This window comes from Pinus tabuliformis, chromosome 8 (genome assembly GCF_031772625.1).
Source record: "Pinus tabuliformis cultivar Carrire ecotype Pingquan chromosome 8, CPIR1, whole genome shotgun sequence".
Lineage (NCBI taxonomy): Eukaryota > Viridiplantae > Streptophyta > Pinopsida > Pinales > Pinaceae > Pinus > Pinus tabuliformis.
In genome coordinates, this window is record NC_142294.1 from 1,599,265,815 (window position 1) to 1,599,288,716 (window position 22,902).

Genomic DNA, 22,902 nt, shown 5'->3' on the forward strand with positions numbered 1-22,902 from the left:
TGCGAAATTTTTCATTGGTCAATAATTCCATCAACATCTATTTTGATCCAATAAATAATCATTATAGGAAAATCCAAGTCTTGTAACGATTAGTTGGAAAATAAACTACAAGATTATTCAAATCCCCTCCTTATTTTTTTCACTGAATTATCTTGAATCCTCTACAGTATGCACATACTTCTCATCCTTGTTCACTACCTCTAAATTTTCATAAATCCTCTCACTAGAGTACTTCTTCACATGATATATTAATCAACAAATCTGTCATTGGTTTCAGGGATCACACAGATACTGAAACTCTGCTTAATTGCATATTACCCACAAAGCTGGAATTCTTCATTCACACATACACACAAAGGAAATCACCAATAGGAATGAAACAAATTACATGATGTTCTATTTCATTCCACAAATCTGTACATATAGCTCTACTAAGAAAAAACATTCCTCTCTTGGCCTACAATGATTAAAAACAAAGTTGGAAGAAAAGTATATTTTCCTACATACATAAATCACTCCTTGACTTACTCCCTAAAGCTCTCATGACTTATTCCATAAATATTTCATGATTTTCAAGGAAAATTAGCTTTTTTCCTTATGGACAAAATCTCACCTGTCCATAGCTTTTCTAAAACTATGACTCATATAGTTCTAAATCTCATAAAATATCTCGACTTGGAAAATGCAATATATTTACATAGAAAAATATAAATTCTTCTCAAACGTAAAGACCCCTTCCTGAAGCTTTTTTACATTGAGGACTTAGTGGCTTGGAAGATCTAATGCTCCTGCATTAGATTAACATAGTCTATTTTCATTGAAATGAGAGAAAATAAATTTTGAATTAGTTGGTCGATAAGTTTTAATGATGGAAGTACCCCTTTACTCAGGTTTGGGTGTTGGATTTAACTTGGTACACCCTACCCAATTCAACTTCGCATAACTTAGTTTGTATTCCTTCAAATCCTTGACCTTCAGGTTTACTAATATTAACATCCATGGCAACTTCTATTTCTATCCACTTTTATCTCATTTATGTACTCTCTCAAAGCTATTGGATGATATCCTATTGGCCCACCTTTGTAATTAGAAGTGTTCTCTCGTTCTTGCAATCCCTATTATCCTTAGTTGAAAACACCTTATGGAATTTAACATTATATTGGTGGGTTGGTTTGGAACCCCCCATCACTTGATTGATAGTTTCTGGCTTATCCATTAGTTGATCACTAGCCATGCGACTTGAAAACAAATTCCTTTCCCTTGGAAATAGAAAAAGGTGGGATTTCTACAGGCAAGACAACATTTGGAAATAATCTTTATCACACTCAGATCCATCAAATAATGGCTCAGGTCCACACATATGTTGTGGGGGGAACAAAAAACTACCATAACAAATTATTAGCTAATACCAAAGTGAAAATGGAAAAAACGGAATCAACCATAAATAAAAAATGCCAAAATATATCCAAGGAACAATTATAAGAATAATTTGAAGGTTGGATCCATGATCTTCAGTATTCTCAAATATGAGATACTAAAATATTCAAGCTAATAGAGTTATACTAGCTCAACAAAGTTTGTATTTCTCATATAACGAAGGAGGGAGGGAGAATATATGAGAATATATTCAGGCTAATAAAGTTATACTAACTTAACAAAGTCTTTATTACTCAGATTACAAAGGAGGGAGGGAAAAAATATGAGGATATCATGTACAAGTTATGATCCGTAAACTGTCATGGATATTACACTGGACAGTTTGTCACAACAAATTTAATAATATTATATTAAAAATATGAAATTCCACACTATTAATTTTTTATTAAATTTCTAGATATGTAGATTTTATTGTAATTAATGGATGCATGCAAATGTGTAATGCCCCACTTAAATCTTATCCTACAAATTGTGTTAATATTTACATTATCTGAAAATATTGAGAAATATTGGTCATAAAATAAATTTATGATTTCCATTATTCAAATTCCCCACTTACCTTCTCAATTTGAATATTATGTAGGATATGGTCTCCTTCCATTAATTCAAAATATATTTATTCATTTCACATTCCCCAATGTACCCTCACATTCACTAAGGAGAAGACATGGTCCTCTCCATGTAATTACACTTCACATTCCCAAATGTACTTTTCAGATTTACTTGGGAGAAGACATGATCCTTTCCCATTAAATTCTAAATTTTATATTCATGTCACAATTCCAAATGTACTCCTAGCTTAGAAGAGAAGTCAACCAAGGATGGGTGAGAATTAATGACATTAATGAGAGGTGGTTGAGGAAAGAGGGTATAAAAAGGGAAGGGGGAAAGAAGAAAAGGGGGGAGTTGGAGTCTTGCTTAGGATGGTGGGGGTTGGTTGTGATTGTTTGGCCTTGTTATGATTTTTGGGGGACCTTGGAAACCTGTGGAGGTTTCTTGGGTTGAGAGGAGGAAAGTATCATTATCTAGTTTTGCACATTCTTCTTGAGGACACACTATATCTGGTTGGACTTGGACACGGAGGGCTAGGGAACCTGTGGAGGTTTCCTGGGCTAGGAATTTATTTCCTAGTTGGATGGGAGGTAAATTCGGTTGGGTCGGCCAGAAGGCGCGTTCAACTGGAGCTATAAGACAAAGGTATCATCCTCAACCGCCGGAACAGGTATTTTCCATGGACTACTCTTGTTAAGTTGATATCAATGGAATGCTCACCTTAATTTATGTTGTTTATGATAAAATGATAAGATGTTAAATGTTTAAAGCTATGAAAGAAGGTCAATAAGCTCCTTTTTATTACTTCAAATCAGTAGGAAAATAGATCTGTTAGTGTATAATAGATTGAGGTTCTAATAATAGGAATCAAGCCCTTACACATGGTATCAGAGCTTTGGTTCAAACCCTGGACCCAAAGCCCACTAAACCCCAAGGACCGCTAGAAGGAGGGCTTGAACCTCTGACCTTGTAGCTGTTAAGCTGTTTTGGTTAACCGCCTTTACCCATCAGCATCGCTGCCATGGAGTCAAATTCCTGCTCCTTGATGTCAATTTTCATACGTACTTCGTTGAATATGAGTATTGTGAGGGAACGATGGTTATCTTTATTAATGAGATAATTGTAGGGGTCAAACAAAATTTGTTCCGAACTATGAAGTTCACGTGATAATTCCTATGGACACAAGCCTTAAATTCTGCAATGCTAATCAAATCTTCAATGTCAGTTCCCAATTTTACATGGACCTTACGATTTTGGTAATAACAAACGGGAGACTTGCAAATTGAGTGACATACATTATTTTCGCTAACATTCTACTATGTACAAGAACAACAGAGAGATCTGTTGTGTTCCTTTCACACTAAGAAGAACTTGCACCTTCAGAGATGTGCGCAGATTATTCGCCCTGTATCCCATTAGAGGGATGGGATAGATTACTTTGTTTACGATTAATCCAGCCTTGAGATTCTGCGCATTGACCTGCGCGAGGGGTGCTATTATTTTCCCCACAATTTGGTAGTATTTGGTTGACCTGTGATTCGTAGTAACATTTCATCTTTCGGTAGCCTTGGCTCCTCTGTTATATCTTCCGTTCGTTGTGCATGCCAGAATTCCCAGCCACGGGAATGGGTGCAACTTATATAGACAGATTTAATTGTTTTATCTGGACGAGCTTCTTCCTTTCCAGTTTCCGAAGCCCATGATTCCTGATAACAGTCCTGTGGTTCTGAGTTCGGTTCTTGTGAACTCCAATGTTGTTACCAAGGATAGGGCGGGATCGAATGCATCCAAATTGACAGCAACAAATCCTCTACCCACACTCGAGGAGTTAGTGGAAAATGCAGGATCTGGACCCTTTCGATGCCATAATTGCAGGGCTTCGTTGCTTCTGGGACCGAATTCTCGAATCTGCGCTGCCTGTGGAACGCCACGGGATGGAGCGGCTTCGTCTTTCACGATGTCGTTCGCATCTACCCTCGCCTATCAGCTCCTCATGGCTTCCTTTCAACCGCAGGGTTCGGTGAGTTAAATTCCTTTTAAACTTCACCACTTCCTCAATTCAGGGATTTACTCGCCATATTGTTCAAGTTTCGAATCTCGTTGAGGACCTACCCATTCCATTGGTTGTTGACCTCTACCAAACGAAATACTAGTAATATAAACAGTCTAGTATGTTAAAATGGAAAAATAAAATACAATATAGGTTAGGGTCTCTAGAGTTAAGATGAGGTCAGAGTTTCATTTATTTTATTCTCTCGTTAACGCGGGCCATCTTGATTGGCCGCACCGCATGACATTATTTCTGAGGGAGTTATTCTGTCACCTAGGTTCTCTGTCATGATTTTTTTTATCTTAGTTTTTTTTTAATTATTATCACAGGTTTCTGTTATTGAATTTCTTACTTATATTGTATTATCCTTTTTCCAAAATTTTGTTTTTACTTTTTTTTAATATCAGTACACTGGTTCAACCAAGGAAAATTTTAAGGATGGAAAATTTTCTTGAAGTTTAAAAACATTGGCGAATCTCACTAATCCCTAATATGCAAACTATAAAATTTTTATTGATATATTTGTAAAATTATTCAAATTTATAATGATTTTATATATAGCCTCTATACAATGTTGGCGATTTTTAAGGTAAAATAATTTTATATTATAAAATTTGGGCGAATTGTCTTTTATAAAATTGGAAATTGGCGAATCCTTTTTGTGGAAAAATCATGGAAAATTAGCCCACTGGGCGAACATTAGCCCCTAAAATTTTCCATGGACCGTTCAACTCAAGTCTCATCCTGTAATACTTCTAATGTTTTGGAGGAAGTTGTTCTATCACCTAGATTTATGTCATGAAATTTACGATAAGCTTACTAGCTTTGTGTTTTTATTCTTTATTTTAAAAGATAAAAATGAAGAGTTTTTATTGCCCTCTAACGTCAATACACTCACCCTGTGGCCGTGAAAGCTGAAGACAGACAAAAGCTTCTCGACCTCACAAACGTTTCGACATTTTTGTGAAGCAAATACGATAATTTTCTTAACAAAGCATCTATAGTTAAACAAATTACGAAAGTGCTGTCTGCAGGAGAGATTGCCGCTGCTTTTGCTTTTTCTGTAGCATTCGTAATGGGAGATATTACAATGTAAGACAGTGACCTGTTATTGATTTTGGTACAAAAATATCATGTAGAATGAATATAAACCGTAAAATTGCCTTGAAGTCGACCTTCTGATAAAGTGGTCCCAAAGACTGTTGATGTTAAATAATGCTCTCATCCATTCTCCCAGCTGGTTTAATGCTGCTATTGAGGGCTGACACTGACCTGTCATTTAGTAGCACGGTTAAATCTCTTCACAATTCACAGTTCTGATATTCTTTACAGTGGCATGAATTGTTGTTTCTGATCAGCCATATCACTAAAAGTCAACTGGAATCAATGCATATCTTAAATCCAAGCTAAAGATTGGATACTATTTGTTTACTACTGATATGCTGAGTTGAATTAAAGCAAGACTCTCATGCGTGCTTTGTCATTTCTGTTTCTTTGCTGGGGAAATTTTCATGGCAATGAATTTTATTCCTGCTATCAATAACTATCCTAGTGATAGTGGAATGAGATCCTCTTCAATCATGCCTATTGTTAAATATAACTCTAGTCACTATGCAAATTTGATTGCATTGCAATAATTTCTGATGCATGTTTGACTCCTTCCCACAGATTACTTTTATTTTTTTCCTTGCAACTGTTCTCCCCATCTTTCAGCTGCCAAAGATGGTTCCTTCTGTCCTGTTATCATGCCATGTAAATCTGTAAGGTTGATAACTTTATTCAGGATATAATACAAAAGAATTCAAGTTTCACTCCAGCCGCTGGACATCGGAAATATTCAACAGAAAGGTTTAGGACTGTTACCAAAATTAGTATAAAAACAATGATGGATATCTCCTGCCTTAAATCTGATAGACATCATTCCGAAATTACAGCTTTGGAAAAACTTCAGAGTGTTTTGTTTCATAGCAGTGAAATCAATTTTCCTTTTTCACAATAATCCTCATATTTTTCCTTTACCTTTCATGTTATTATCATATCTTGTTATCGAGTACCGTTTGTATCTTGGGTAGTTTGATAAGATTCATGGGTCAACCAGGCTTAGGTATTCTGTTCTTAGCTTTGTAAAAATTTGCAATATGTTATGCCATTCACCCTTTATTTGATTTGTCCTAAAAATGGGCAAAATTTGATATTTTGAATCCATATTACGATTGATTCGGGAGGTAACTTTAAATATAGCCAATGCATATTCAGTTCTTTTCATTTGTCATTTACAGTGGATATAAACTTTCCCATTTGTTTGAGGGTAAGTGCACATATGTATCAGAAAATACCCATTGTTGCATTTTCCAGGGGAAAAGGGTTCTAGGCTTCATATTTATCTTAACCAAGATTTTGCCATCCCATATTTTGATTTCTGAGGGTTTCCTCCAAACGCTTTTATGAAATTTATTGTTTATGTGCTCTGAATCTCCTCCGTGTTTCATAGGGTTGAAACGTGACAAAACTAAGTGCTTCCTACAACTTAGTTTGTATTATGTAACCAAGCATATTGCCCTGTCCATACAAAGAAAAATACCGATGAAAATCCTTGACTCGGAGGACTCTGTAGCTGTGCCAGATTCACGGGGTTTCAAAATTCATGAACTCTTTTATTCCTCTTTTAAAATGTAACCATTACCTCCTTTTGGTTATGAGGTCATCTTGGAAGAATCTATCCCTGGTAAGATGTTTTGTTTCGTTTCAATTTTCAAGTGCCAAATACAGCTACTTAGATTTATTTTGTTAGCTTTTCATTTTAATCTTTCTAAAGTTAAAGGGTTTTTCCCCAGTGAACTGATTTTAATAAAATCTTGAGTCTGTACTGGGTGTTAAATTGTTAATGGATAGGAGACGGGTTTATTATTCTCAAGCTATATATGAAAATGTATAATCTGCATCCTATGTGTTTGATGTCTGTATTTGACATAATGTTTTACGAATGCAAATTTTGCAGCTGTGGTCCATTTAAACCAAATTACAAATATTAGTGGACACTGTATGACATTTGCATCCACAACTTAAATCAAATAATGTTTTAGGAATGCAACCAAATTACAAATATTAGTGGGCACTAGTATAGCATTTGCATCCACAACATAAATCAGAAAGCAAAGTCTGGATGGCAGCTTTGTAATGAGCTACTTATTCTACCAACCAATTAACCTAGTCAATCATATGTTCCAGTGTTTCAAACCTGCTAATGTAATTGATATTATTGAGAATACTGTGTAGTGAATCTAAAAATATTTTTCCTATTATATTTTTGGCAAACCTTTATTTTTTGAATAGTGCCCGGGGTAAATCAAACTGAAAAATAATTATAGTTAGGTTTTGGTTGTTGAAATGATCTGATTTGTTTACTGTGCATGAAAAGCATAGAAAATTTAACAGTTCAGATATCATTTACTTGACAATAGCCCACGTCCAAGTTGCATTCACTTCAATGATGCATAATTCTGGATTTATCTTGTTATTATAAGGGAGATCCACTTGGTCAAATTATATGTAGTGGGAGATACCTTGGATATTAGCTTAGCATACACTGAATGTTTCAGTTAATGGGTGCACTTCTGTATAATATAATGAGTTGAAAGATTGATGTCTAATACTCGATTAGTTATAGTACTTGTCCTATAAATAATACTCTTTGAGGTTGTGTGCAGCTAAAATTGTGTAGCAGCTCATATTTTATTTCTGGGTGAGATTTTAATGTGCTCTATGTTACCTATAAATGCAATAAAAATTAAGTTACTTAATTCCTTCTCATACTTATTTACTGAAAGGATACAAATTAAATATTTTATTTTCTTGGTGAGATTTTAATTTGCGCTCTATGTTAACTATAAGTTATTTGCTCATTTTAATTTGCTCTAAAAAGATTAAGTTATTTATTGAGAGAATAAGTATGTATTAGAGAAGGAAGGTGTTCTTACAGCCAGAGTGGGAAAGATAAATAAAATGGAAAAAAAAATTGAGGTTTATTATTTGTTACGTAAAAAGAAAGAGTTACTCTTAAAAAAGAAGAAGATAAAATTGATCTATCTTAACTCCAAATCTTTTTAGCAGTGAGAGGTTTGTACCTAGAAAATCTAGTGTTTAATAGATCAGGTTGGTTTAATAAATATGAGCATACCACTCATGTTAATGCAACTTACTTATAGAGATTTATGCATTGTTCCACCAAGAGCAGGGAAATACATCTGAGAGAAATGTGAAAGGAACCCCCAAATTCTACCCAATGTAGGTGTCTCTGATTAAAATGTTAAGAATTTGAAATTAAAATATATAAAAAGTAAATAATTGTAACCGTGTTATGATGTAACATAACATAGTAATCACAATTCACAAAATATCTATCACCATTATAGTTCTCATTGTATTTACAAAACTCAAGATCCAAGTCTTAAGATTACTCATGCAAGAACATGCCAAAAGAACCATTGATCAGGGCAATGCACCACTAGTTTGCGATTCTCAACAGTCAGCGACTGCAGAAGAGAATAAAGACCAACTATGGGAATGCTCAGTGGCACACCAACCAATCCAAATTGTGCTTCATCAAGTCCATCTAACTGTACATTAAGTTTACATTCACTTTATTTTTTTATTTTTCCTTTTTTCCTGTAAACAGTAAACTTTGGTAAAAAGGGAGCATGGAAGCATCAGTCTTTTTAGGAGATGTTCCCCATTGTATCCCTTTGCATTCCCAAATCAGACATGGAAACCATTTCCTTGAAGTACTTTTTTTTGGGAACACGGAAAACACATCCCCTGCTCTCGGAAGCCATCCCTGTCTAATACCAGATTTATGATTATTCATTAAGGTATCTACACTTTAAAGTATTGGCTCTGCCAATTTGAATTTCTGTAGTTGATTTTACAGCATGGCACATCTTTGATTGTGGCACACAAAAGAAACAAACAATGGAGCAGGTTTGGGTGCATTTGTCAAACACCGTTCCTGAGTATATTAACTGTACAAGCTTTGAGATTTTCTACATGTTCTGTTCTTCTAACGCAGCTATAAATAAACAGATGGAAGATGCCAGTGACGCATACTTAAAGAAATTGTTGGTTTTGGTTTGGTGTTTTTCTGAAGGCTTGTCATTCACTGAATTATAAAGAGATCCTCTTCATGATGACAAACCCCAACTGTAGCTTGATAACAGTTCTTAATCACTAGGGCCTGGTAACTTGTTTTTTTTTATAGGAACGTAAACATTTACAAGATTGTAGTCCAATGGTAACACCCTCTATTTTAAAGAGAAGGAGGTTCAGATCCTCCATTACATTTCATTGATTGTTGGAAATTTCTCTCTGGTTACAGGGACATCCACAAATTCCCTTACACATTTGAATCCTTTTCATTTTGGTGTGTAGCCACAAATGAGTTCTGGCTATGTTTTGGATAATAGGGTGTTTTTTATCAGTCTTGATTTCCATCCGAGTGCAGCTGTTATTAGTATTGTTTTCTGTACCAATGAAAATGCTGTCATTGCAGGGATTGACATCTGAAATGCTGATATTGTCTCCATCATGAGACAGGACCTGTTGGGACAGCTGCATTAGTTCAACATCCTGCTGTAGCTTAGAACAGCCAAATGAATTAAAATTCTGCAACGATCTCAACTTTTCAACACCTGGTATCTCTTCTATTTCATTGCATTCCTTCACATCTAGTATTCGAAGCTTTGTTAGCTGCGCCAACCCTCTTATGCTCTTCAGTTTGGCACATTCAGATGCCCGCAACTCCTCCAAGGACTCCAATGTTTCAAGACTTGGCAGCTCCTCTAATTCTTTAGACTCGCTGATGTCCAGCTGTCGAAGGTTTGCAAGACCCCAAAGCCCTCCGATTTTCTTCAATGCACAACAAGATGAAAACTCTAGTGTTACTAATGTTGATGGCAATGCTCCGACCTCCAACAGATCATTACAAGATCTTATCTCGAGATGTTGTAAGTTGGAGCAGACACCTTTAGGAAATGATACCTCAGATACTATCGTGCAGTGCAGCTCTAAGTATTTGAGCGCCAGCATACATCTGTCAATGTCAGAGTCGAACACTCTGTGTCCTCTCAGATCCGTTAAAGCAGTTTTTCCTCTTTCAACCATTTCCACACTAGCAAATGGTACCTCGAGCAATGGACACGTTCATGTCACCTGATGAGGCCAAGGAGTTTGGGCTTATAGATGAAGTCATTGAGCACAGACCCATTTCATTAGTCACTGATGTTGTTACTGATGATAAGAAGAACAACAAAGAAGGGTCCAGTTAGGGTTTGAGGTAGGGTTTAACAGCTTTTACTACAATTTTGAACCCTATGTTGGGTTTAGGTTGAATTAAATGCAAATTTTTGTTTTATGATGTGAAGTTATTTGAGTTAAAATTGATTAGAATGCAGTTTATGACCTAATTCATATGTTTTGGTCCTAAAAAGTTACATGGACTGGAATCCATAACAATGGATTTCTTGTTGATTTGAGTTCTCTAATTTATCATTCATTCAGGTGAGCATAAAATGACGACCTCTGTTTCTATTTTTAGCATTATTGGATTTATTCTTTATTTATAAATTGTAGTGCCCCTGGAGTATGCCCATACAATCAGTTGTTCATTTGGCCTGCAAATGGTTGGAACCTTGCCTTGCTGGGGTTTCTCAACCCTCCCGAATGCAAACCAGTTCCGGAAATATATATTCATATTACAGAAAATTCTTAGAAAGACAATATGTTGGAAAATAGCAGCCCAAATAGAAATATATTATTTGGGGAAAAATTAGTAGTTGCCAGGATACCCAAATTATCAGTCTTTTTGAGTCTAACACTTGGCTCCTTTTTTTGGAGAAACCATAGCTCATTTCCTTCCTCAGTCGATCGCTATCTCCTTTGTTACTGTTATGGACAATAATTCACTGCCCAATTTGGCGAGATTCCCTGCCCATGCAAAAGCGTCAACTCTCTCTTAATAACTCACCTCTCATGCATAACTAGCTATTGACTATTGATGAGCATTACTTACAGCCAAGCATGCATTACCTCCATCACAGTTCATGCCTATCGTTACTTCTAGAAGGTAGACTTTATGTTCCTGCATCAGATTTTCTCCAAATAAGAAATATTTGGATCTCATTGTTCAAAAATTAGGATTTCAAAATTGCTCTAATTTCTGGTTTATATGAGATTTCCTTTCCATTGCTCGGTAAGATCATTTGTCTAGTCTTCCTCTTTTTGCAAGGTTATCATCCTTGTTTTTTTTGGTCACATCTTCCATATGTTTGCAGAGCTAAGCAATGTTCTTCATACGTGAGATATCCAATTCTTTAGGTGAGTTAGAGTAGGTTGCTCTACCTCCACCTTCTATATTATCTTGCATGATCCAAACTTCTTCATGTGAAGTTTAAAAGTTTCTTTGGGAAAATTAATTTCCAGGAGCTGAAACAATACTATGTCACCTTTGTTGTCCTCTTTTAAGCTTGTGAGCATATACCACCCCTCCTAAGAGAATGACCTTGAGGCTCAACCACTGAACAAACAATTTCCTCCTTGTGGGGTGAACTGAACCCTTTGGGAAACAACCACATGATGTAGGAGGGATCTCGAGCCCAAGTCTCCACTGCCCCACTCTCAGTGTCCCAGCTCACCTCTCATTGTTATTGACGGAAACCTTAATACAATGCAGTTGGCAGTAACTACAAACTTATGGATATATGATAAATTAGCTCCATTTTCATGGATATATGATAAGATTTAAATTTATTAGAGGATGAACCTGTGGGGAGCTATTTCTCTATTGCCTATGTTAATGATTTTGTAATTGTCTACTAGTAGAGGCTAAATTTGCAATTAGACTTCTAATATTCACTCTTAAAGGTATTTTACTTGTCATCGAGGATATAAAGTTTGCCCTTCAAAACAAAAGAGTGCCATATTTAAGTTATGGAAATATTATTTCTTGATAAACATAGGGTTTGGTGATTAATGCATATTACTATCTGGCATAAGTTCATCCTTATAGTTCTCTAAGCACTAATGATATTGATGGTGGCCTTTGTGATGTTCTCTGTTTCGTATAGCTCAGATGTTATCTCTGAACTTTTGAATGTTCCATTAGATTGTAATGCTTGTAAAATTTGGAATTCTTATGGGGCCATTATAATTTGATCTTGGACAAATTTTCATAGATGTTGAAATTAATGATATAGGATTTGGCTTTTATTTTCTTATATTGGGAATTAACCAATATATTTGGAATGGAAGTTTCTGTTTTGTTTTCCTACTGCTGTCCTACATTTTATATCTCTGTTGTTCCCATAATGCACCCATTTCAATGTTCCTAAACATCACTAGTTGGGTAGAGGAGCATTTTTCTATATGTGGATCTACGAAGACCAAGTTTGTGGATTTTTTCTATTTGACAAATGCTGATGCAAAAAAAAAAAAAAGTAGTCCTTGCTAATTATTGTGCAGTACTTCTTTGACTTAGGAATCTAGGATCTTTGTCATTAACAATAGCATAATCCTTCTCAATTATTTTGTTTTTGTTCATTTGATCTAGGATCTCTGCTAGTAACTTTCCTTAGTTTCCTACTCTCTATATCCTAGCATTGCAACTAGCTAGCATAGCAAAATATCTCTCTGTCCATTCAATTTTAGATTATGTGATTTTCATTGGATGGAAATTTCTTAGGTTAGGAACAAATTGAAGGAAAGAGAAAGCAAAAAAAAAAAAAGAAAAAGAAAAAAGTTATAGATTCAAGGGTGAATAAAGATTCATATAGCATGGAATCTATGTCATAGATCCTGAGGTATTAAAGAAATTATATGCATGAAACTTATACTAGCGCCTTCTAGTGGAATTGATAGTGCACTAATCTGTTGCTTGCCAATATTTTGGTTGGTACCACCTTATAGGATATTTGGGTTCGAATGCTAGTTTCCATGACGGATAGTTGAATCTATTTCAACTCTAATTGTTATTGAAGGGTTCCACAAGGATGTCACATGAGCATTTGCGATGCCCCTTTTAACGTAGATAGCCACCTATGTTAAGGTTCTTCCAAATTGTTATTTATGAACATTATACACATTTGGTTGGACACGTGAAAATCAATTGATGGATTTGGTATTGATGATGGAAATGTTGGATGTATGACCAAATGTGTGACTTACTTGGTTACAATTTATCTAGTGCATAACTTGTCAGAGTTATTGTTGCATCGTATAGGCTTATATAGATATGATTTATCTAATCAATGACTTAGTGGAATTATGAATTATCTGATGTAAGATTTATTTCCAGTATGAACAACAAAAATTGACACGTGGACACTGGGCTTAATAAACATGATATTTAAGATCATGTATCTATATCTATTTTGTGGTTGTATATATGCATGGATGAGAACTAAACTACAGGTTGGAAAGAACCGTATGATGACCAAGACCTACTATTCCATTGGGGAAGGTTGAGATGACCAATGAGGAAAGGTACGATGTACATTGTTCTATTACATTTGGTATCTACTTGATATGCACTCTTATGACATGAGTAAAATGCAAATGACAGGTGGCAAGATGACCTGACTGGATTATTCGATGACAAGTCCAACCAGCTCTGTAGTGTGGTCTGTGCTATGAAGGAGGGGTGGAGGTGTTTCCCACCGTGTATCCTCCGAAACCTGGAATCGTGGGGAGGACAGCTGAACGCTCCCCCTAGACGTGTGATGATGATTGCCAGATGCCTGCTGGGGAAAGTTCGGTCGAGGTATTCGACGCTTCCACCATGTCGGTTTTATCAGTGGTTAGTATGGCCGTTGCCACTGATAGAGCAGCAGAGGATGGATAGGGTGGGAACGGAAGTAGGTCAAGATGGATAGGAGGAAATAGATCAGTTGGAGACTCTTGATGGGAAGTAATGTCATTGTCTGACTTATCAAATTTTAATGCTATAACTCTCTCTGGTTTGCTATGCTTTCAAACTCCTTGTATCTTTTCATTCTAACTTTGGGACGAAGTTTTCTGAAGGAGGGGTGTATGTAATGCCCCACTTAAATCTTATCCTATAAATTGTGTTAATATTTACATTATCTGAAAATATTGAGAAATATTGGTCATAAAATAAATTTATGATTTCCATTATTCAAATTCCCCACTTACCTTCTCAATTTGAATATTATGTAGGATATGGTCTCCTTCCATTAATTCAAAATATATTTATTCATTTCACATTCCCCAATGTACCCTCACATTTACTAAGGAGAATACATGGTCCTCTCCATGTAATTACACTTCACATTCCCAAATGTACTTTTCAAATTTACTTGGGAGAAGACATGATCCTTTCCCATTAAATTCTAAATTTTATATTCATGTCACAATTCCAAATGTACTCCTAGCTTAGAAGAGAAGTCAACCAAGGATGGGTGAGAATTAATGACATTAATGAGAGGTGGTTGAGGAAAGAGGGTATAAAAAGGGAAGGGGAAAGGAAGAAAAGGGGGGAGTTGGAGTCTTGCTTAGGATGGTGGCGGTTGGTTGTGATTGTTTAGCCTTGTTATGATTTTTGGGGGACCTTGGAAACCTGTGGAGGTTTCTTGGGTTGAGAGGAGGAAAGTATCATTATCTAGTTTTGCACATTCTTCTTGAGGACACACTATATCTGGTTGGACTTGGCATGGAGGGCTAGGGAACCTGTGGAGGTTTCCTGGGCTAGGAATTTATTTCCTAGTTGGCTGGGAGGTAAATCCGGTTGGGTCGGCCAGAAGGAGCGTTCAGCTGGAGCTATAAGACAAAGGTATCATCCTCAACCGCCGGAACAGGTATTTTCCATGGACTACTCTTGTTAAGTTGATATCAATGGAATGCTCACCTTAATTTATGTTGTTTATGATAAAATGATAAGATGTTAAATGTTTAAAGCTATGAAAGAAGGTCAGTAAGCTCCTTTTTATTACTTCAAATCAGTAGGAAAATAGATTTGTTAGTGTATAATAGATTGAGGTTCTAATAATATGAATCAGGGCCTTACAAAATGGAAATTATAAAAAAAAATAGAGAATGAAAAAATAAAATCTCACACACACATACATAAGACACAAGATATGCTCTGGGAAACTTGTTCGAGAGAACCAGATTAGAAGATCAGGTCACTCTTCTCTCTTTCTCTGTTTGGAAATATGGCTATAGGTACAAAGAATTATGGCCTATGGCCCATGGGATGCTACAATGCACAATTCGTCTCTATGTTCTCTACCTCCTATCCCTCTTGGAATGCTTGTTCCTCCTAGTGGCCGAGTTATAGAAAAGCCCGATAGCCTACTAGCGGTTAAGTTTGACTACATCAACTCTTAACCAAGGTTACAATATAGACTCTTCTAGAATCTTTTACATCACAATCATGTGGCTAGCCCATTTTTCATGAATAATGGGGACTGACGCGACATCCTCTCAAGCCATGGTGGTGAAAATGGGAACGTCAACTTCTAAGTGGCCTAACCTTCGCATATAGACTCCGATTGACGTGCTTCTTGCGCTGTTATAAAGATATTTATATGTAGAATAACATGAAAAGGTGCACACTAAAGAAAACAAATACCCCCAAAAAACATTGTTTGATGCCTCAAAACACTCTTGGAAGGTTTCAGATCCCGTTTTTCCAAACTGGGTCTTGCCAGTAAAAATGATCCCCTGAGCTGATTCCTCCACTTTTTCCACTCCAAATGCATCGAGATAGATGGAAAAAAACATAGCGATCCAATCCAGATCAAGTTATTTGTAATGGAAAGACAATTTGATGCTCTCTATAGGTAAATTTTTCAATAGTGAGATTATTGTGTATATCTATGTTGAAAATTTGGCTAGTAATGTGGAAGAGAATAATGAGGTTCTAAATTCCAAAGGAGCACCATCAAACCCCATTTTTCTAAATGAAGACAATAATATCTAGATGGTTCAATAACCATGGCAAGCTCAAAGACATGGATTACTAAACCAATTCTTCCTATTTTTTTAAGCTTGAAAGAAAAGAGAGTGAAAGAATGCAATCAAATGTGTGTTATATAATTCTTTCTTTTATCAAATGATATCAAAAAAACATAGATATAAACTCATATTTTTGAATTTTATAGTTATATATAGATGCAAATCATCATTTTCATAAAAATCTAATTAACTTTGATGATGAATTTAATTGTATTTTTATATGATATTAATATTAATATTAACTGGTTTATTTTTTATTTTTATGACCACTTTATAATAATTTTTTTTATGGTGCTATTAAATCCCCTTCACCTTAATATTGACCCAACTAAACCAATCCTTAAATTCTACGATCTAATCACTCATTCAAATGGACATATTTATCATTAATAATTCTAGGTCTAATTTTTTCATTCCATATAATGATTATAACTCTTTAATTCTCATCTAGATTTTCAATTAAAATAAAATTTTATCTTATTTCCATTTTTACTATTTTTTTTTCAAAAATTTCCAAATCCTAATTATTATTATTTCCATATAATTATTTTCATATAATTAAGTTCCTAATCATTATTATTTACATATAATTATTTTCATATAGTTATAATTATAATTCACAATAAAAAAATTTAATTCTTATCTAAATCCTTATATTAACTCTCTAGATTTTTAATTAAAAATTAAATATAGAATAACTTATTTCTAATTTTTATTAATTTTTACTCATTTCGGTTTTAAAATTTTCCAAAATCCTAATCATTATTAATTTGGGATTTTCAAAAGTTGACCAAATTTATATTATTTATTTAAATTAAATTTAGAGCGTTAGTCCAATATTCAAATAATTTCTGGTCTCAAAAATTGGTCAAATATTATTTAATTAAATCAAATTTTGATTGTTATCCAACACTTAATTATTTTCCTATAAAAAGGTCTCCAACACTCGTTTACTCATATGGCTCTCTTCGGTCCCTAATGATGAATGGAGTCACCATCTGAAACATTAGATAAATCATGTTCTCTTTTGTCCCTAATAATGAATGGAGATACCATCTAAAACGTTCAATAAATCGCTCATTACACACTATTAGTCCAAAAAAATTTAACATAACTATTTTTTAAATAATATAATATAATTAAATAAAACCTATTAAAATTTCCTAAACACAATAAAAACAAAACTAAACATGACTTTTGATTATGACACAAAAGTGTCTTGTCAATGTTAGATAAAAAGAGCATAGTGGTGTAGACATGACATATTTTTGGTTATGCTAGAGAAGTGTCTTGTTAAAGATGGATTCAAGGGACATGGTGGTGTAGACCTGACTTTTGGCCATCGTGGTTTAGACATGACTTAAAGGGACATGGTGGTTTAGAGAGAGGACTGTCGTGTTAAAGTTTTACATTTAGAAATTTTTTAAGAATGATGGAGAAGTGTGATGCTAAAGTTTTATTTTTAATAATTTCTTTAGGTACTTTCTCTTTCCGTCCCATTCATTAGGTTCAATAAATCAATATTAAATTTTATATAAATTCCAATATCCTCATTTATTAGAGTGGCAAAAGTTTTGCTAGCGATGGGTCATCCAAATATTTTTTGTTAGCGATGGGCCATCCAAATGTGAACATAATCATTGACTTGTGAAGTGGAAATGAGATCATAATTAGCTATGTTGGATAGGGTTGCCTAATTCAACATTAAAAATGATCAAGTTCATTATTAAAATGCCATGATGTTGGTCATATATTTATATCAAATGAAAATTTGAGATTTTGTAGAATTTTTCATTATAATATTCGTTATTTATTTAATTTACACTAATGCTTGATATTGGATAAATTCAATGAGATTTGAGAGAGAGGGTATGTAATAGAGGAAATGGGTGTTGTGGGAGAAAAGCGGAGTTCAGAAAACATGTTTATTTGGACAATATGTAAAGTTTAAAGTTTATTTATTTTTATTATTATAAAAGTTATTTAAGTAATTATTTGGTTTTATAAGGAATGGAAATATATTTTATTTAATACGTGGTTTTATTATTAATATTTATAAATAATTGCGCAATTCTCGAGGTTGATTATCTGATTGTATGAAACACTTTTACACTCAAGACAAGTTTACAAATGATGTTGCATTGCCTTGGAATCTCCACCACAATTGAGGAACACGAATTCTATGCATGCACCAACTATTTTGGGCTAATTGATTAGTTAACTGGATGATCACTGAATTAGATTGTTGCCCCATTGCACAACCAACCTTCCACTAGTTCTATCAATAGTTAGAACTAGTTTAACTAAATACAACTCAAAATAACTAACCTTGATTGCTACAAAGTAGCAATCACACATGCTTAACTTAACTCCAACCCCTCTAACTATAATTTACTGAGTAAACTTAGTGACACAAGCCATGTCACATAAGTTAACTACATCCAATTGTCTAGTGATGTGGAAATTCAATTTTTGTCAATTTTACCAAGGCAATGTCAACTTGAGACTTTCTTGCTGCACTTATCAACACTCCCTCTCAGCAAGAAAGGGATTATCAACCACCCCTATCCTGCACCCGTGGAACTTGAACTTCCCTCTTGTGATGGCCTTTGTCAAAATGTCAGCATCTTATTCCTCTGTCAAAATGTATTGTAGCAACATTATCGGCCTCTACATACAGTCTCGTAAATGATGATACCAGATATCTATAGGCTTGGATTAATCGTGAAATACCAGATTCTCATAGAGCTTAATGTAACTTTGATTATCACAATTGTTCACAATTGGATCCATCATTTGAATAAACACTTGCACAAGTATCTTTCTCATCCAGATCACCTCACATGTTGCTTGACATGCAGCCATGTATTCTTCTTTTGTTGAGTTGAGCACCATAGATCTTTGCTTCTCGCTGTAGTAGAAAACAGTTGTAGACCCAACACTAAAAATTCCATCTGATGTACTCTTTTAGTTAGATGGACTCCCTACCCAATCTTCATTTCTGAAGCCACACAACTTCATTCCCTATGTCCCTTTGTACCATAATCCATACTAGGTAATGCCTCTAAGGTACCGTAAAACATGCTTCACTACCTTCCAATACAATTTGTTTGGCCTAACCATAGCTTGGCTCAAATGGTTGATTGCATAGCACATATGTGGTTATGTGTTCACAAGATACATCAATGAACCCACTAGTTGTAAGTAAATGGTAGCATCCACCTCTTCACCTGAAGTGGAATTCTCCTTCCTCTAGTTGGTCGCTAGAGGTGTCTCCATGGGCTTACAACTCTCCATGTGGAATCTATGCAGTATCTCGTTGGCATAATTTCCTTGAGACACAAACAATTCCCCATTTCCTTGCCATACTTCTAGCCCAAGGAAGTAGTGCACGAGACCCATGTTTTTCATCTCAAAATCCCTTACAAGGTTCTCCTTGCAAGCTGATCAACTACTCATCACATGTTAATATTAAATCATCAACATATAAAAAAAATTACGAGCAATTTACCTTCTACCAAAATATGAAGAAGGTTCACATTTTCTTCACTTTTGGTGAAGCCTGTTAGGTTCCCATACCAATAGGAGTCATAATTTTGAATGACTAAGGTTAAGCCTTGTAATATTGTACATACCTTTGCTTTCTACAAATTTTTTTCCATATTAAAAAATTAAAAAATGTAAAGAGGGTATGTCCTAAAAGAAATATCAAAGGACAAAAAGAATAAGAGAAGGTAAAAAAAATGAAAATATATGAACCCCAAGAACAAAAAGAGACCATGAAAGTGTGTAAGTCTAAATGGCACTACTATTTGCTTTTATGCATAATAATGATTGTGTGCATCTTGTTATTCATGCCACAATCCATGGCAATCAAACTGTTTAATATTGATTATATCGTGTTTTGAATTTTAGGTTTATAATTAGAGAATAAGATCTGACCAAACAGTTTAATCTTGGCAAATCAATAGATAGGTAGATAAATAAAAGGATCTGATAAGCTTAGAAGTATATAGTTTTTTTTTTATAAAAGAAAAGGTAGGATAAGGGTTTGATAGCCTAAATGCACCCAAATAAATGAAGAAAAAATGTTAGGGTAAGTAAATGGGTAAATAGAAGAAAGGTTGCTGAAATATAAAGTTGATTGGATCAAAACACATGCATCATGCTTAGACACATATTTCAATATGTATGATCAATTATAGAAGTAAAAAAGAAGGTTTGCAAGTTAATGTGATTAAGTCCCCCTCATTCATTTTTCCCCTTACTTATTAATTTCCTATCCACAAGTATGTTATAGTACTTTAAATCCTTCAAGTCAAAGAGACTCAGAGCATTTCTCTGACTTTTGGTGGAACTGAACCCTCGGCTTAATGACTTAAGGAAATCAAGTGTTATAATCCCCTTCCTAAGATTCATTTTCCCTTAATTACCCTAATAAAACCCCTTTTCCTAAGGGCAAACTTCATTTGCCTAAGAAAAGTAAAAAAAACCCCATGTTAAATTCTATTTCATTAGAAAAACCCACAAAAGTGTGCAAATTTTACATTTACATTAAGGGTATGCTCACTCCGCTCATTTCATATTAATTTTTAACTTTATTATATAAATTCCAGATATACTTTTTCCCATATATTAATTAAATCCACTATATTAATATCCCAACCCTTAGTTTAATTATAAGCTATAGTTGACCCCCTACCTCATACCCCTGACAAAATTTGCTTAACTTACTAGTTTCTGATAATTTTGGGTTAATCCCATCATTAAACCCCACCCGATCAATTAATCCCCTCGTTAACTTTGAATAAATCCCAAACTGTTAAATATTAAAGCCTTGGGCCCCACCGACACCTCATTTCATTTCATCTATGCACCTTCTTCACCCAACTACCATCTGATCATCATCACCCGCATCTAATGGTCCATATCCATATCGGCTGCACCTAACGACTGACCTTTACCCACTCGATAAGGTGGTTTTCCCCGACTCCCTGACTACTACGTGTCGAGCACTTGAGTAGATCAGGTGACCCCTCCTCAATACCGCTTCCTCTAGAAAAGCAGTCCGATGGCCTGGGAAACCACCTCCCCACTCAACCCGATAAAGCACCTACTATTCATTCATAAACTTTCCCGCAAAAAAGTGACCATTGCTTAATAAAAAGGCTGTGAAGCCCTTTTTCATCTTTTTTTGCTCGAGCTCTTTGAAAACCTTTGCAAACTAGTGCGACACCTACAAACCTAAAAATTACCAATTGACCCCATTTCAATCCTCAAAGAAACTGCAGAGACCACCTTCAAAGCTCTCAAAGCCCTTTTAACTTTTCGTCATCATCTAAAACACTAGTTTGAAGTCAATTCACCTAAACTCTAGGTATTTGTGAACGAATTACCAAACGCCCTTTCAAAATTTGAAAAAATTCACTCTTAAGTGCTTTAATTAAGTAAAATTAATTGAAAAATACATTCATGTTAACACCACATACCCAAGCCCTTCTCAAAGTTTCCAAATTGCCTTCCAACCCTCTGATACAACCCTACACTGTGAAATTCAAATCCACAAGAACTGAATTATGGCTACCCCCATCTCCGTGGATGTTAGACCTATCACTACTCCTCATTTGGACCTACACTACCTCCCCCTGGCAGATAGGGATTTTCAAATCAGAGATACCAGTGCATATGAGGTCCTGCTCAATCTTCATTGTTTGAGTAAATACAGATACGTAAACCATTCAGATGAAATTAGCCTTTGGGACTCCAATTTTCCCTAATACTAGTTTCCCCAAGTAAATGTTTTCCTTGAAATTTTCCATATGTGCCATACCTGTTACATTCCCAGCCAGAGAGCTATGATGTCCCCTGACCAAAAAGTCATGTTTACCATCACAACTGAATCAATCAATGAGATGTTACAAGTCTAACCAGGTCCAAACCTGACCCCACTCTCAATTGGAGATTTGTTAGACCAGTACACCAAGTTGAGTTTATCAAAACTGGCCCAATTGTTCCAAACTTTCATTGTAGAAGAGCAACACATTCCCAAAGATGCCCTCCATATGTTTATGCCATTTTCTCTGAAAGGGGAAAGCATATTGTGACTATGATATCATGTATATTAGGCTGCACCACTGATGAATTTTTTGATGAGATTATCTTGGCCTTCATGTCCATTTTCACCCCAAGAAAGCCTCCTGCTACTATATACAATTGGTGGGCTCCAGTATTGTAGCAATGATGCTACAACTCCTGGAGCTTCCTATCTCTAATTTTTATCAACCCGGTAGTTCGTAACAAACTTGGAAGCGATGGTGCTGTATGCACAAGTACTAGCTCTTGTCGCAGCTGTCACTTGGTCAGCTGGCACAAGTCCACTAGAGCTCAAGCCAACTTCTATATGCTCTCAGAAGAAGCTTTCTAAATGATGGACGAAGACTACCTCAAAGGAAATTAACCTACTTTGCAATAATGAACTGAAAGCCAACAAAACAGGGAAACCCTAGTAAACCCTAATCTGACTAGTCTAATCTCTATGATGCAATGGTGGGTGTGCAAACTTCTAGAAATGATGCCATTACTTCTAGTGATATGAGATGCATGAAGCTAAGCTACTTCTACTGAAAAGAACATTGTTTTTGTATTTTTGCTTAAGTGGTTGGAGTTATTATGATTTTTGTTTCTTATTAGGGTTTGACTGTGTAGGGGTATTTCGAAGGACAGAAAGCTTGGGAAAGGTCAGGAGGGCTAGGAGGGGTTCCAGAGGATCCAAAACATCATTCCATAGAAGTCCACAACGTTCAGGTGCTCGGCAACTAAGGTTACAGGTTTCTACAGGA